A 13,501-nucleotide genomic window follows, 5' to 3' on the forward strand; every position below is an offset into this window, starting at 1 on the left:
TAGTTCAGACAACTGCAGGAACTGGGCGAAAGGTCAAAGGCTCAGGAAGGAGTAAGGAACATGGTGATGAGGGAAGGTTACAATGCACTGCCAGAGACACAGATTATGGAACTGCAGGGAGCTGCACCACAAGAGGAGAAGGAGCTATCGATAAATAGAGGATACTCCATGTCTCCAACAGATGCCATATAGCGCCAAAACAACACAGGGAAAGTGGTCATGCCACTGGCGTTGCTGAAGACAGCATTAGCACAATTGCATTATCCAACACACACAGGGAAGGAGGTCATCGCTACACACATTGGAGAAACATGGTTTTGCCCAAATTTGAATGAACATGTAGCTGATTTTATACGCAATTGCTTGACATGTCAACAATTTAAAGCAGGGCATACTTTGAGAGTTGTGAGAGGAGCCATAGCAAGACCTGTCGGCCTATTTCTGCATCTCCACGTGGACTACATGGATATGGTCCAAGTTTGCCAAGGTTACCACTGCATGATAGTGGTTGTCTGCCCATTCTCTAGATGGATAGAGGCTGGGCCCTGTTCCCACGCTGTTGCCCTTGGAGTGGCTACATTTCTGGCCAGGGAAGTTTCCTCAAGATGGGGCGTGTGTGAGATCCTGCGGTCTGACAACGGCCCACACTTCACCAATGAACTGTTTCAGCACATCACGACCCTGTTAGGCATCAAGCAAAATTTGCCTGTGTGTACCGCCCACAAGCAAATGGAGTGTGTGAATGTCTGAATGGACTTCTAAAGGAGTACATAGCCAAAACTCAGCAAAGCACCAAGAAAAACTGGCTTCACTGCCTACCCTTGGCCTTATTCGAATTACGCAACAAGCCAGGGTCCGACCACCATTTAACACCCCACGAGATGGTGATAGGATGGTGCATGCATCTTCCCCTGGCTCCTCCTACAAGCGCATTTAAGGATTGTGAGAACAGTGCAGATGTGTTAGGACAGGAAACGTTTGATTATATTACTTCTCTAGTTTCTAGTGCTTCTTTTATCTCTCTCCAGATACAGTGGATCCAGGGATGGCCTGAAAACAACAAAGAGATTGACTGCGATGACACAGCACAAGACAATGAATTAAACCAGTTCATGAAAGTGGGAGACATTGTTCTCCTACGTAATGTTATAAGGCACTGGAATGAGACCAGGTTCACAGGACTGCATGTGATTGAGAAGGTTGCAGATAAAACTGTTAAATTAGTTGTAAAATCTGTGTGGAACCATCTTCAGGACGTCAAGTCCTACAAAGCAGTGGCCTCACCTGGCAACCGAGTTTCCGTAACCGACAGGGACAAAGTTCATGACCTTGATGAACTGTAAGTTTGAGCGGACATAACTGAGTTAGGGAGACAAGGACATCCCATAGTTGGACGATCTCAAGCAGCAACAACAACTGACACACTTGTACAGATTGATGAATGAAACACTGTTTGTTATTTTCCTTTTCGCACACACAGATCTATGTGAATGTAGTGAGGGTAGTATAGGTTGTTGTCCTATGTTACCTCCCATCACCACCCTGAAAATTTCTCTAACCAGTTTGTGCACTATATAAGGAGATCCAGACGGTACCCTGCAGTATATTTTCTTAGTTTTGTAGAATACTTGGCCCAAGCATACCCACAACTTCTTCAGGTCTGGGAGGAGATCTTTGCCTTTGCTATTAATGACTATTTACTTTGCAGAGCTTGAGAGTACTGACAAATAATAACACAGTAAATGCCTTTCTTTGAGAATTTCAAGCGGGCAACTTTATCTTCAGGCTGCAAGGATCAAGCAGAGTAAGTGGGTGTGAAAGAAACAATAAAGAACATTCTTATTATGGCGTGTCTATTAATTCCCAGTGGCTTGATGGGATTTGTATTTTGGCAGCTGTATTTTGCGGTTAGCACTACCACTGTACCCTCTACTAACATTACCCCGACCCAAGCAGGAGGGACGGCCATTTCAGGTGGACGAGAAGACACTGCTGATAAGGTGAGGAGAGGTAAGCACAGTGTTGACACAGACATGAAGGGAGTTGATATGTATCTCACTGACACAGCACGAGTATCCAACTACATGTGGTACACACATATGATCAAAGTAGGCAAGGAAATCACTGAGGAGAGCTGTTATGTCTGCTCTTTAATCCCCTAAGCCATGAGCGCTTCCAGAACATTCATAGCAACTGAAATACCCGCAGCAAAGCACAGTGCCCAATGTACCTCGCAATGGTGCACATGCGAGGAAGATTCCAAGGGAGAACAGCAACATTGAGATGGATGTATAAAGGGACTTTCCCATATGAAGACAATTACATAAAGATGTTAGACTTGATGAACAATTATTGGCAGCTAGACGAAGGACCCAAGAAAGGAGAGACAAAGACTATTACACTGAAGGAATTGCAATGATCCGGGACAAGAGTGAAGTGGATAGGAGGAGAGCCTGGATGCTGGGAAAGGCCACAGATATTAGTGTATGGACGAGTGTACACTAACGAAGGATGGCAAGATGAAGGGGTGGGAAGCAAAGCACTGACGTTAGCACAATAAGCAGTGAACAAGGTGCAGGAGGAAAATGACAAGTGCCTGAAGGAATGGGATGCAAGCGCAAAGTTGCTGACATGGGTGGAGAACGAAGCTAGACTGATTCCAATAATTCCCCCGAAGATGCCAGCCTTGTGCTATCAGAACAATGGCGATGTCGAAGTTAGCAATAACGTAGGATGCAAGATAATTAAACAACTTTAAGCAATGAGAGCAGGAACGGCAGTACTGATGAACCACTACTGGGCATGTAGTTTGAAGGCGTATGAGAAGCTTCCACCTGAGTGGGGAGGAGTATGCTCATTGGTACACATCAACATGCCTTTGTTGGTGGTACCCAAGAAGGATGTGAAGCTTGATGAGTTCCCAGAGATGGATAACAACAGACGAAGGAAGAGGCCGGTCAAGATAGCAGCAACAGCCCAGACAGAGAAGGCTGTGAAGCAGAATGGATTGAGCAGAGTGAAAAGAGGGGGGAATTATTTTTCAGAGACGCCACTGGACGAGATCCCAGCAGAACACAGACTGTTTAGTAGAATATGTTCTTCGCACAAACAATACCAGGAAAACAGACATACACAAATGCTAAATGGTTACAGATCACTTGTTGGGAGCTTATGGTGAAGATTAACTCTACAGTGAATGGGTTCAATGCCATAAAAGAAGAGCTCAGAGCAATAAGGTTGGTGGTGCTCCAGAACAGATATGTTCTGGATCTCCTTATGGCTATGGAAGGAGGAGTTTGCCCAAAGATAAGGAGTTCATGTTGCACATGTATACTAGCTAATGACGAAGATAACGGAACTCTCTCAGATGTAGTTGCACAGTTCACCCAAATGCATGCAAAGGAGGATGAAGCATGAGGGACAGGGATGGAAAAGAGCTGGCTAGCGTATATATGGTCATGGATGGCATCATGGCTATCAGATGGACTGAAAGTGATAGCTGGAGCACTCGTGCTGGGAGCAGCATCAGTGTGTATGATTAAGATCTGATGTAAGATAACAGAAGAAGAGGCTATTGGAATGCAAATCTTGATGGACGGGAACATAGGAGGAACAAGAGCTGAGATTGTAGCAGAACGAGACAAGCTAAGAGCGAAGATTGCACAGTGTGAACTATTTCCAGCAGGAACAATAAAACTGGACAAGCCACATGATCCCAAGTTCTATGAAGGGAAGTGGGTTTGGTGCAACCCCAAAGGAGTATGTTGTTACATGCACTGGTCATTCGATGATCACACAAACTATTCTGGACACCTTGGAGGAATAACGAAGATATGGCAGCCTGGAGCAAAAGGAATGTCATATAAGGATGTTTTTGACAAGTAGACCAGAGGGGGGACTGAAGAGGGATGGGCAAATTCAGCCCCTTCTCCCCCTCGTATAACGTACATGGTGCGGAAGAAGAACAGGAGATATTGTGAACGCCCATACTATTTTGGACAAATTCCTAGTGCACTAGTAATCGATAAGTATGTTGACAGGTACCCACTCAGCCAACAATACAAACCAGGTGTGGTGCCGACCTTACCCAGAGTGGATGAAGACCCTCAGGCTGCAACTAAAGAAACCTCAAGTGATAGTATTGACTAAAGTGCCGAGAAGCCAAAGCCACTGACGTTGTTAGAGACACCACGAATTAGCAGCGTTAGACAGGAAGCACACGTGCCATCTGCACATAAGGACACAAACACAAACCTGAATACATGAAGAACATGAGCGCACTGTTCTATAGTTAGAGGACAGATACATATACATACTGTCATTGCTTTTAATAGTTTGTCACTAGCTTAATGCAGCAATGCAGAAACCGCAAGAGATCCTGAACAAAGCTTGCAGATGCTTATATGTCATTAACCTTATGGAACTGCAGGAGCACCTGTGGGACATGACAGAGTCCGGTGTGACTAATATATAGGGAATATAGACTTGTACGGACATGTAGAAGCCATTGTATGGCTTAGGAAAATTACAGCAGGCCACAAGCCTCTCAGCAAGAGCTGAGCTGAGTTGAATTCAGGCTGCACAGAGAGCAAACGTGTGAGACAGGACCCGCTGCCAAGGCCACCAGATACGAATAACATTCCAATCCCTGAACAACAGTAACACCAGAACTGCAGAAACTCCAAATCATGGTCTCTGAACATGTGACCTGGCCGACCCAGATGATAATTCGAAAAAAAGCTGGGAAAACATTGGATATCACACCGCCAGACAGGAGCTTGCAACAAAGATGTTACAGTATGAGACAAGTGCTGCACGGTGTGAACGGGCACTCTCATAGTATAAGGTGGTGAACACAAAATACAATGCAGACACATTGTCATTCTTATTACCATGAGAAGATACACCAAGAGCCGAGAATCATTGCGGATGCAGGGCCTAGGGAGGTCAGCTCTAGCCAATCACAGTTCAGATTCCTAGGGGTGGGTAGCAATGGTCAAGAACCAATGGCAAGACCATCACACTGCAACAGTGTGTAAAGTTAGCAATTTGGGGAAGGATCAGGCCAGCCACCTGACATGCGAGAGCCACTAAACTAACATGTATAGGGTCCACTATAGGTGGACTATTACTCAATACCCAATCCAGTAGTGTGATAGGTTTTCTGGAAAGGGGCCCAGGTTGTGACATCACTATGACGCAATTGGGATACAAAACTGGCCTGCAAGCCATTGAACATTGAGACGTCTTAGGATTTCTTCGATCCTTGTCCTGATCCCTGTTGGTTTTGGCTGTAATAAACTGCAGTTTGAACTTGCTGTTTGTCTGGATCTCTGTTCCTTTTTGGGGGAAGGTGTTGGTTCCAAGAGTCTGACAACTCCTAGCAGCCCTCAAACCTTCCTGGGAGTTTGTCCCCAATACTTGTTTTTTTGTTTTTCTGTTCTTTGTTCTAGCTTTGTTGAGCATGATTAAATTCAATTAACACCTGGGCAGCGCCGCAGCCAAAAAGGTTGCTTCATTCCGAGCACGTTGCAGCTGCTCCCGCCCGGCCTGCCATTTTCACACATCGCCCCTGTCCCCCAGTGTCGGATTAAACTCCGTGGAGGCCCCTAGGCAGTCGTAATCTCAGGGGCTCCCTTGCAAGTTATCTCCTAATACGTTTTTAATTTTACCAACCAACAATTTTAATAGGTTTTGTTGATGGGTTGCATAACACAAGCTTTCTGTATTAGGTTACTGTAGCCCTGCACAGGCTGAGTTTAAAGCATGTCTGGCTGGCGGTGTTCTATTCCCTTTATGATACAAAAGCTGGCATGTGGGTAGTAGCACTAACGTGCACCCTTGACCACCTACGGGCGCTTTCACCTTACCATACCTACCCTACCCTGACGTGAAACAGCCTCATTTAAGAATAGCGAATTCATACCTTGGTGCTGTGTACACCATATTTTGTGTATGTCTCACTGTCACAATTCCTCCCCCACGTATGCACCGACGCATTGCCCCCTAGCTACTGGATCTCCCTCATTGATATAAACAATGTCATTTTGTAAAGGTGACCTGCTCGTGGAATGCCTCCTCCATCTGCAGTATTGCCATATGTTCAACAGCTACTTGGAAACGTGTCTCGTATGAAAAATACAACTAATCATGTTTAAGGCACACCATCCACAAACTAAATAGTCTCTTGACAATTGGTTTTATCATTACCTACCTTAAGCAGCCGAGCGACTCCAACACAAAGAGGACAGGGAGGACTGAAAAATAGGTTCCCTTTTGATGCCGCCGGTGCCGCGCTGGGCCTCTGATGACTACGAGCCCTGCTCCTGGCTGTCCGTGCACAGTCTGCGCTTGGGTCCTGGCATGCACGCACAGGCACGCAAGTAAAAAGAAAACTGAAATACAAGTAAACACGAGGGTGCAGCCACGCACACATGGACGTGGCGGGAGACGATATGATTTGAAAGAAGAATAAAAAGAATGCACCAAAGTCTCGGCCTTGCTGCTGCTGGTGACACCGGCATGCTCAGCTGAGAAGTGCTGAAAAAAGTGTGCCAATGTCCAGCGCCAGCACTAGAGTGGCCCGTAAAAGGAATGGGACCCATAGGCCAATGCCTGCTTTGCCTATTGGGCAATTTCTTTATTTTTTTATTTTATTTGTATAGCCCATAGGCATGATATCGCTGAACATGACACACACACATAAAGCTCATGACACATAAGCAAGAAGTAAACAGCAGGAATCAAGGAACCAGAGGTGTACGTAGTCAGTGAAAGAGGGCAGTTTTGAGGTGCCCTTAAGTCAGGGGTCAGAGCGTTCCATCGCCTAGGCGTGGAGTGTGGGAAGGACCCCTGTGAAACTATAGACAGTTTTGATTTGAGGGTTCGCAGAAGGTGTGAGTTGTTGGAGCAGAGGATTCTCAGAGCGAGTAGCCAGGAGAGTCTATCAGCCAAGTCGCTTGGGCTATTACCATAAAAGCACCTATGAGTGATGCCGAGAGTTCGATAGGTGACTCTACACTCCACCGGAAGCCAGTGTAGGGCCCTACTTGCGTTAGAAACATGATTGGTGCTCTGCAGGCCCTCCACAACACGCACAGAATTGTTATGGATTACCTGCAGGCGGACTATTTCACCCTTACTGGCCCCAATGATTGCCCTGGCAATGGTAGCACAATTAGACGGTTTCAAAACAAAGGGCTGATTTCTGCTAGCAACTTCAGGTAACATGCTGAGCTAGAAACAAGGATGTTAATATGTGACTTCATTGACAATTCCTGATCCAGGACAACACCCTGAGTTTTAACTTTGGGAAGCGTGGTTGTGGTACACCCTGAGATGGTAAATGACTGATATTCATCGGCAAGCTTCCTCAGCTGCGGTGCCGTGATCATAAGCTCTGTGTTTGTACTTTTGAGAGCAAGGCAATTGTCTGCCATCCATACCTCCATCAGGTTATAGATGTTATTCACAGTGATGATATCTTTTACATGATCTCCTGAAAGAGGAATCAGACACTGCGTGTCATCTGCGTAGTTTGCGTACAGGGCCCCTTTTTCTTTGAGCATCTCAAAGAGTGGAATTGTGTGGATGTTGAAGAGTGTAAGTGAGACACACGCCACATGAGGTACTCCACATAACACCAGGTAGTCATCAGCCATAGAGTCATTGTGGAATACTTTGGCTTTTCGCCCGGAGAGGAAAGAATTAATCCACTCTGCTGCCTCTGGAGAAAAGTGGGCAGACTTCTCTATTCTTTGCACAAGTATGGCGTGATCCACAAGGTCGAAGACCGAAGATAGGTCAAGCAGCATCAGCAACACAGTGCTACCCTTTTCAAAATAGTGCAAAATATTTGCATTAAGATTTAACAGGGTGGATTTGGTGCGAGGAGGACTCTTGAACCCCGATTGCTTGTGACCTAGTATGTTATGTATTTCCAAGAATTCTTGGATCTGAGTGTATGGGACCTTGTCTAACAGTTTCAGCAGAAAAGGTATATTAGCGATGGGGCGATAGTTTTCTGGTTGAGCAGGAACCAAGGATCCCCGTCCCCACCCCTGCTGTCCCCGCTTCTGTGGCCCTATCCTTTCCCACTTACCTGAAAGGGTTTTGATGTGCCTACAATGCGACACCGTGCCCCTTGTGTCCGCTGGGATGCTGTGGAAATGGAAGAGGGGCTCTGATTGGAGCCTCGCTTCCATTTCCATGGTGGCCATGTTGGGTTAGCATTTCTTTGAAACAATGGTTCACACGCTCACTGCAACCTGTAGGTTTAAAAAATAAATGCCAATTAGCATACCTGGGTCTAAACCCGGGGTGCTAATACCCAAACTGATGAATTCCTCAGGCCCTTACTTTGCCCTGGCCTCTTGCAAAGCGGTTCACATGTGTTGGCTTCTGACCTGAAAGTTTCCCTCCATGCTCCTCAGTCATGTGAGGTGGCCTTACTGGGGCACAAAGCACTGTACAAGCCATGTCATAGTCTCAGGGTATTACCAGTCGAAGCATAATAACATAACATGAGAGAAGGATAACAGTCTGTCACCTCATGTAGAAGGACAGACATCTGGCCCGTTTCCACCGTTCACATGGTCTAATCAACACATCCTGCCTAGGGAAATCAGGCTGTATTTTCTCACTTTAGAAGGCTAAGTGTTATTGTTTGCGCGAAGTAACTGTATACACAAGCCGTGGCTGGAACGCCCCGACATGCCCCCACACACTTCAAAATCAGCCAGAAACAGCCACATTTGCGCGCTCCCCGGACACGAATACATGTACCCTGATGACAGTGCATGGGGTCCCCCGCAAGCAGGTCTGCATCGCGGGGACCGTGTGCAAGGAACCCCGTAGGTGTTACTGGCACCACGACAACATGCAAACAAATTATCGTAACTTGGGTAAAACTCAGAAAATAAAAGAGATAAATTGTGTGTAAAATGAAACTGGGGGCAATTTAGGTCATATGTGTAAAATAATTTAATAAGTAAAGAAAAAGATTGAAAATCATGTGCTCTATACTGGTTTAATGAAAAACCGTTGACTGTTCATTTTATGTTGCAAAGTAGACATTACCCTGTTCAGTGAAAACCCACATGCTGTTTGGTAAACCTGATGTGCATATAGATGGACACCTTTCCAGTCTGTTCAAGTGTTTTCCGTGTTGCTGTTTTGTGCAAACATGTACCTAACAGTGTGATGATTTCTATTCAAGTGTCGTGCTTGTTATTTCCAGAGTCCAGTATTCATTTTTTCATTCACTTTGATGTGCCTGTAAAGTGTTTCAGACCAGTGTTCCTGCCATTCAGTATTTGCCAATTCACTGTCTATGCCAGGTTGGCCTTACTCCATTTTATCAAGACTCAGGTATGGGATTACAAGTAGCCCATCTACTTACTGGATTCCCCACCACAAAGTTTGTTTGTTTGTTTAATATTTATTAAGTGCGCCAGACCCGAAGGTATCAGGGCGCAGGCAGTAAGAAGTCATACAGCTTGGTACAAAGGTTACATTGGTTACAAGTGTGTGGAGGCACCCCATCACGGTTCCATGAAGCCTCTAGCTTTTGCATTTAAATGCAGTCTATCCGTGTCTGTGCCACTCCTAGCTAAGGCTTATCTGTTACAGAATTAAGATTCTGGAGTTTGACCTGGAGTACAATGTTTGGAGATGCCACCAAAACATCTAGGATTGCCTGAGCATACACTCGAGTCCCTCATACATCCAACAATACATTGGGCTTCATTCCGAGTATGGCGGTAAGGGATAGCGGCCACCGGTAACGAGACCGGTGGCGGTAATCCCTTACCGCCATACTCCGAGTTCCCTCTGCGCCCTCGCCCTTTACGCCTGCTTTGAGCAGGTGTTAAAGTCGAGGGCGCAAAGGGGCCTCCAAGCCAATAACGGTGACCGTAATGAACGGTCACCGTTATTTGCATCTTCCCCATTCCCATTGAGCCCTATGGGGGCTCATTTGGGAATGGGGAAGAGCCTTGGTGAATGGGGAATTACCGCCCCGCCAACCTTGGAATGGGGCGGTGATTCCGCCATCCACCAAGGCGCTGCCGGTCCGGGTACGGCGTCAACCAAGGCGTTAATAGCGCCATTGGTTAGCGCCGTACTCGGAATGAGGCCCATTATGTACTATCTACAAATTTCCAAAACTGCCTTGGAAGCACACCGAACTATACCAACACTTTAGGCCACGCAAGGAAGGCATGGTATCAAACAGTAAGACAGACACAAGTGATCACAGTTGAAGGGTATTTATTGAACTTCAATGTGGTTTGAAAAATGCCTACCTAATCCTTAATCTAAAGATGGGAGCAAGCTATGACCCTCAGATAATAATAATGCAGTCCTAGTAAAGTCTTGTCAAAATAAAAGGGGCTATAGTAATAAACCTATTGCCAATCCTTACCTCTAAATACAAATAGTGTGGGAAACAATGTTATGCAAAAGAAAAGTGTTCAGGAAATGATATGTCAGGATATCTGAGACGTTAGCTACCCTTCCCCACGTTTTCAGCACAGGACAAGGTGGCACACACAAGCTTAGCACACTCTCTGGCTTCTTTAGCACAAGGATGCAGTTCAAAACATCAGCATCAGGGCCTTCTATGCCAAAGACTCTTTGCCATTCAAAGTGTCTTATATCAGAGGGCCTGATGCGACAAACAAACATTAAAGTTCCTTCATTCTTAGGATTTCACATGTACACAGTTTCTCAGGTGATTTACTATCCACCTCGGGTCTCCCTCCGCCGGGCTCAGACCCACTTTAACACAATGTCCTCAGGACGTTGACGTATGCATTGTCTCGGGTGGTTCACTGTTCACCCTGGGTCCCACTATGCTGGGCTCAGACCCACTTTAACACAAAACCTTCAATTAGTCTCCCTCTGTTGGGCTCAGACCAATTCATGTACTTTAACACAAACTTTATTTACGGTATCAACATCGAAGACTTTCAACTGTGCGCAGGATTTTGCTTGACCCGTCGCAGGACAACTTCGATTCACAATTCATTACAACTTTCACTTTTGACACTTCTCAAGTGGATACCTTAGAGAGACCTTCGATTGAGCACACACACGGTGCCAGACCACTCTGTCAAAGGTATCATATCTTGGTTTCAATGTTCAATCACTCATCAGCAGTTCATCTTTACTTGCGTCTTTTATCAGACGCGTTTAAAATAATGTTTGATCCAGCGCTCGCCATACAATGTTGCCACTTGCAACTTTGGCTTCAACACAGACCGGTCTTGTATCGGTCTCCCCAACTCACCTGCTGTGTTGATTTCACTGATGATGCTTTGTTTTTGTAGCCAAGGATGTTGCCACAGCAGCTGCTGATTCCTCTCACATTGATTACTTCCGCAGGAGGGCCCCATGTATCTCCGACACACAATGCTGAATTCTTTAGCCTGGTTTCTTGGTCTTAAGTGTTCTATTTTTGAGGGTTCTGGAAAATAACGGTTCCTTGTCAAAAAGGTGAATGGAATTTCCCTCTTTGCGATCCCCTTCTGTTTTGCCATCTTTCTTCTCGAGTTCAACTGCCCTACCGAAACCTATGTTTCCTCGTGTGCTTGGCCTCGCACAGAATGTGCTCTCTTGCTCCGCCTTTTATCCGTGTGCGGTAGCTTAATGGGAGTCAGGTGTGTGTGATGGTCAGTAATTGCCTGACCTCGTCTGACCATTGTATTGGGACACGCCAGGTATACTGTTCAGATATGAGTCTGTTTTCTCCCATAGCAGGCTGTCCATGTGAAAGTGTTTGGTTTGTAAAAGGGGAGGGTAGAGTTCCTAGGTATCCTACCTGGTAGGATGGGGTAAAGGTGTTACAGGGAAGGGGATACCCCATCTAACCATCCAGTGTTCCACTCCCCGAAGACCCCTCACCCAGGTGATTGTCCCGCACTGATCCACCCCATAGGAACTGGATCCAAAAGCGATGGCCGTGTCCTGGCCACCAGAATGACGGATCCAAGGGACTAGTGGGTGAAACATCTTCTGGTTTCCAGGACTTCCCCACGCTTATGCTAACAAAAGATTCTTCCCCCACTGCATCAACCCATCCCTGTGTTCGTAGCATCTATTTTCCACTTTCCCATTCTCTTATCTCACCCTCACTCATGTTCTTTCATCTGGCAGACTACGGACTGGATACCCTTGGTGCCTTTGGCTTCTCAGAGACCTTTCCACACTATCTTGGTTTTTTCAGAACACTCCACTGTCTCTTCTGTAAAAACAAGCATTTCTGCCCACTCCATCAGGGTCCTTCTCAGGAAGAAAATATTGTTACCTTCTTGACAAGGGTTTTTCCTCATCAGACCCTCCCCAGAGTCGTCTGAGCCCATCTTATGCTTTTCCTGCTTCATCCAGATTGCAGGGCTGGGTGGTATCTGGGTGTGGGTTTCACTTCCTCCACCCTGCTGATTCTTGTAGCCTGTCCTCTGCTTCGTATGTGGCAGAGCTTCTGCTGGAAAATCCTCAACAGTCAGGCTACCTTGACCCAGGTAGTGGTCTTCCTGAATGTCCAGGAAGTCTTGAGTAGCACATCTGCTTCCTCCAGGCTTGCACCCTGTTCTGGATTCCTCCAATCCTTCTAACACATCAGCTGTGGTAGAAGTTTATGTAAGTGGATTTGGGATTGGTCAAGAACACATGTATCTGGTTCTTGATAGCCCCTAACCCCATTGGCCTCTGAATGGGTTTGTAATAGTATTAGCGCTATCCTTTTCATAGTGGGAAGGAAGGACATTAGCTTTATTACTCCTAATCACTAGCTCCATGTCTTTAAATATGTGCCATGCCATTGGCACCATTTTGGAATTCGCACTATGTGCTTGTGGTTCTGTGGTCCTCTGTGGCTGCCAGTGTTTGCTAAGCAAACAGCCACAGCTTTCTAGCTTGACTGAACGGTCAACGGCTGCCCTTTAATCCTTCCTCTTCTTGCTTCTTGGTTATGTGGGTAAGTTGTTTCTAGTAAGCGTTTGCAGTTTTGGTTTGACTTTGTTCCATTAATTTTCCCGGTAAGGGACAAGGGAGGCTTGGATGTGTAGTCCTCCTTGTGATGTTTGAAATACTAGTATTCCTTGGGGGAACAACATATCACCACATCTCACAGGAGGTAGTGAGCCCCAGTAAATCCCCCTCCAGCCACCCTCTTGGAGGCCTCGGGTACCAGCTGGGCCAACTTTGTCCCTTATGGCGCATCCTTCTCATAACATAGGAAGGGGAGTTCCTTTGACTCACAACAATACACACACATATATAAACACATGCACAAACATTCACACACACACACATGCTCACGTCCACACAGACAGTCTCAGTCAATTTAGCTTTATTAGAAATAACGTTATCAAGCAACAATATAAATACAAAACATACATTCATACAATTCCATCAGTCAACTACAATACAATAAAACAGGGTCAGCAACACAAATCTTTAAGAGATATGCAATCCTAGTACATTTTACTTCTCAAAGAAG

The sequence above is a fragment of the Ambystoma mexicanum genome, chromosome 8 (assembly GCF_040938575.1).
Source record: "Ambystoma mexicanum isolate Mex_15411 chromosome 8, UKY_AmexF1_1, whole genome shotgun sequence".
Taxonomy (NCBI): Eukaryota; Metazoa; Chordata; class Amphibia; order Caudata; family Ambystomatidae; genus Ambystoma; species Ambystoma mexicanum.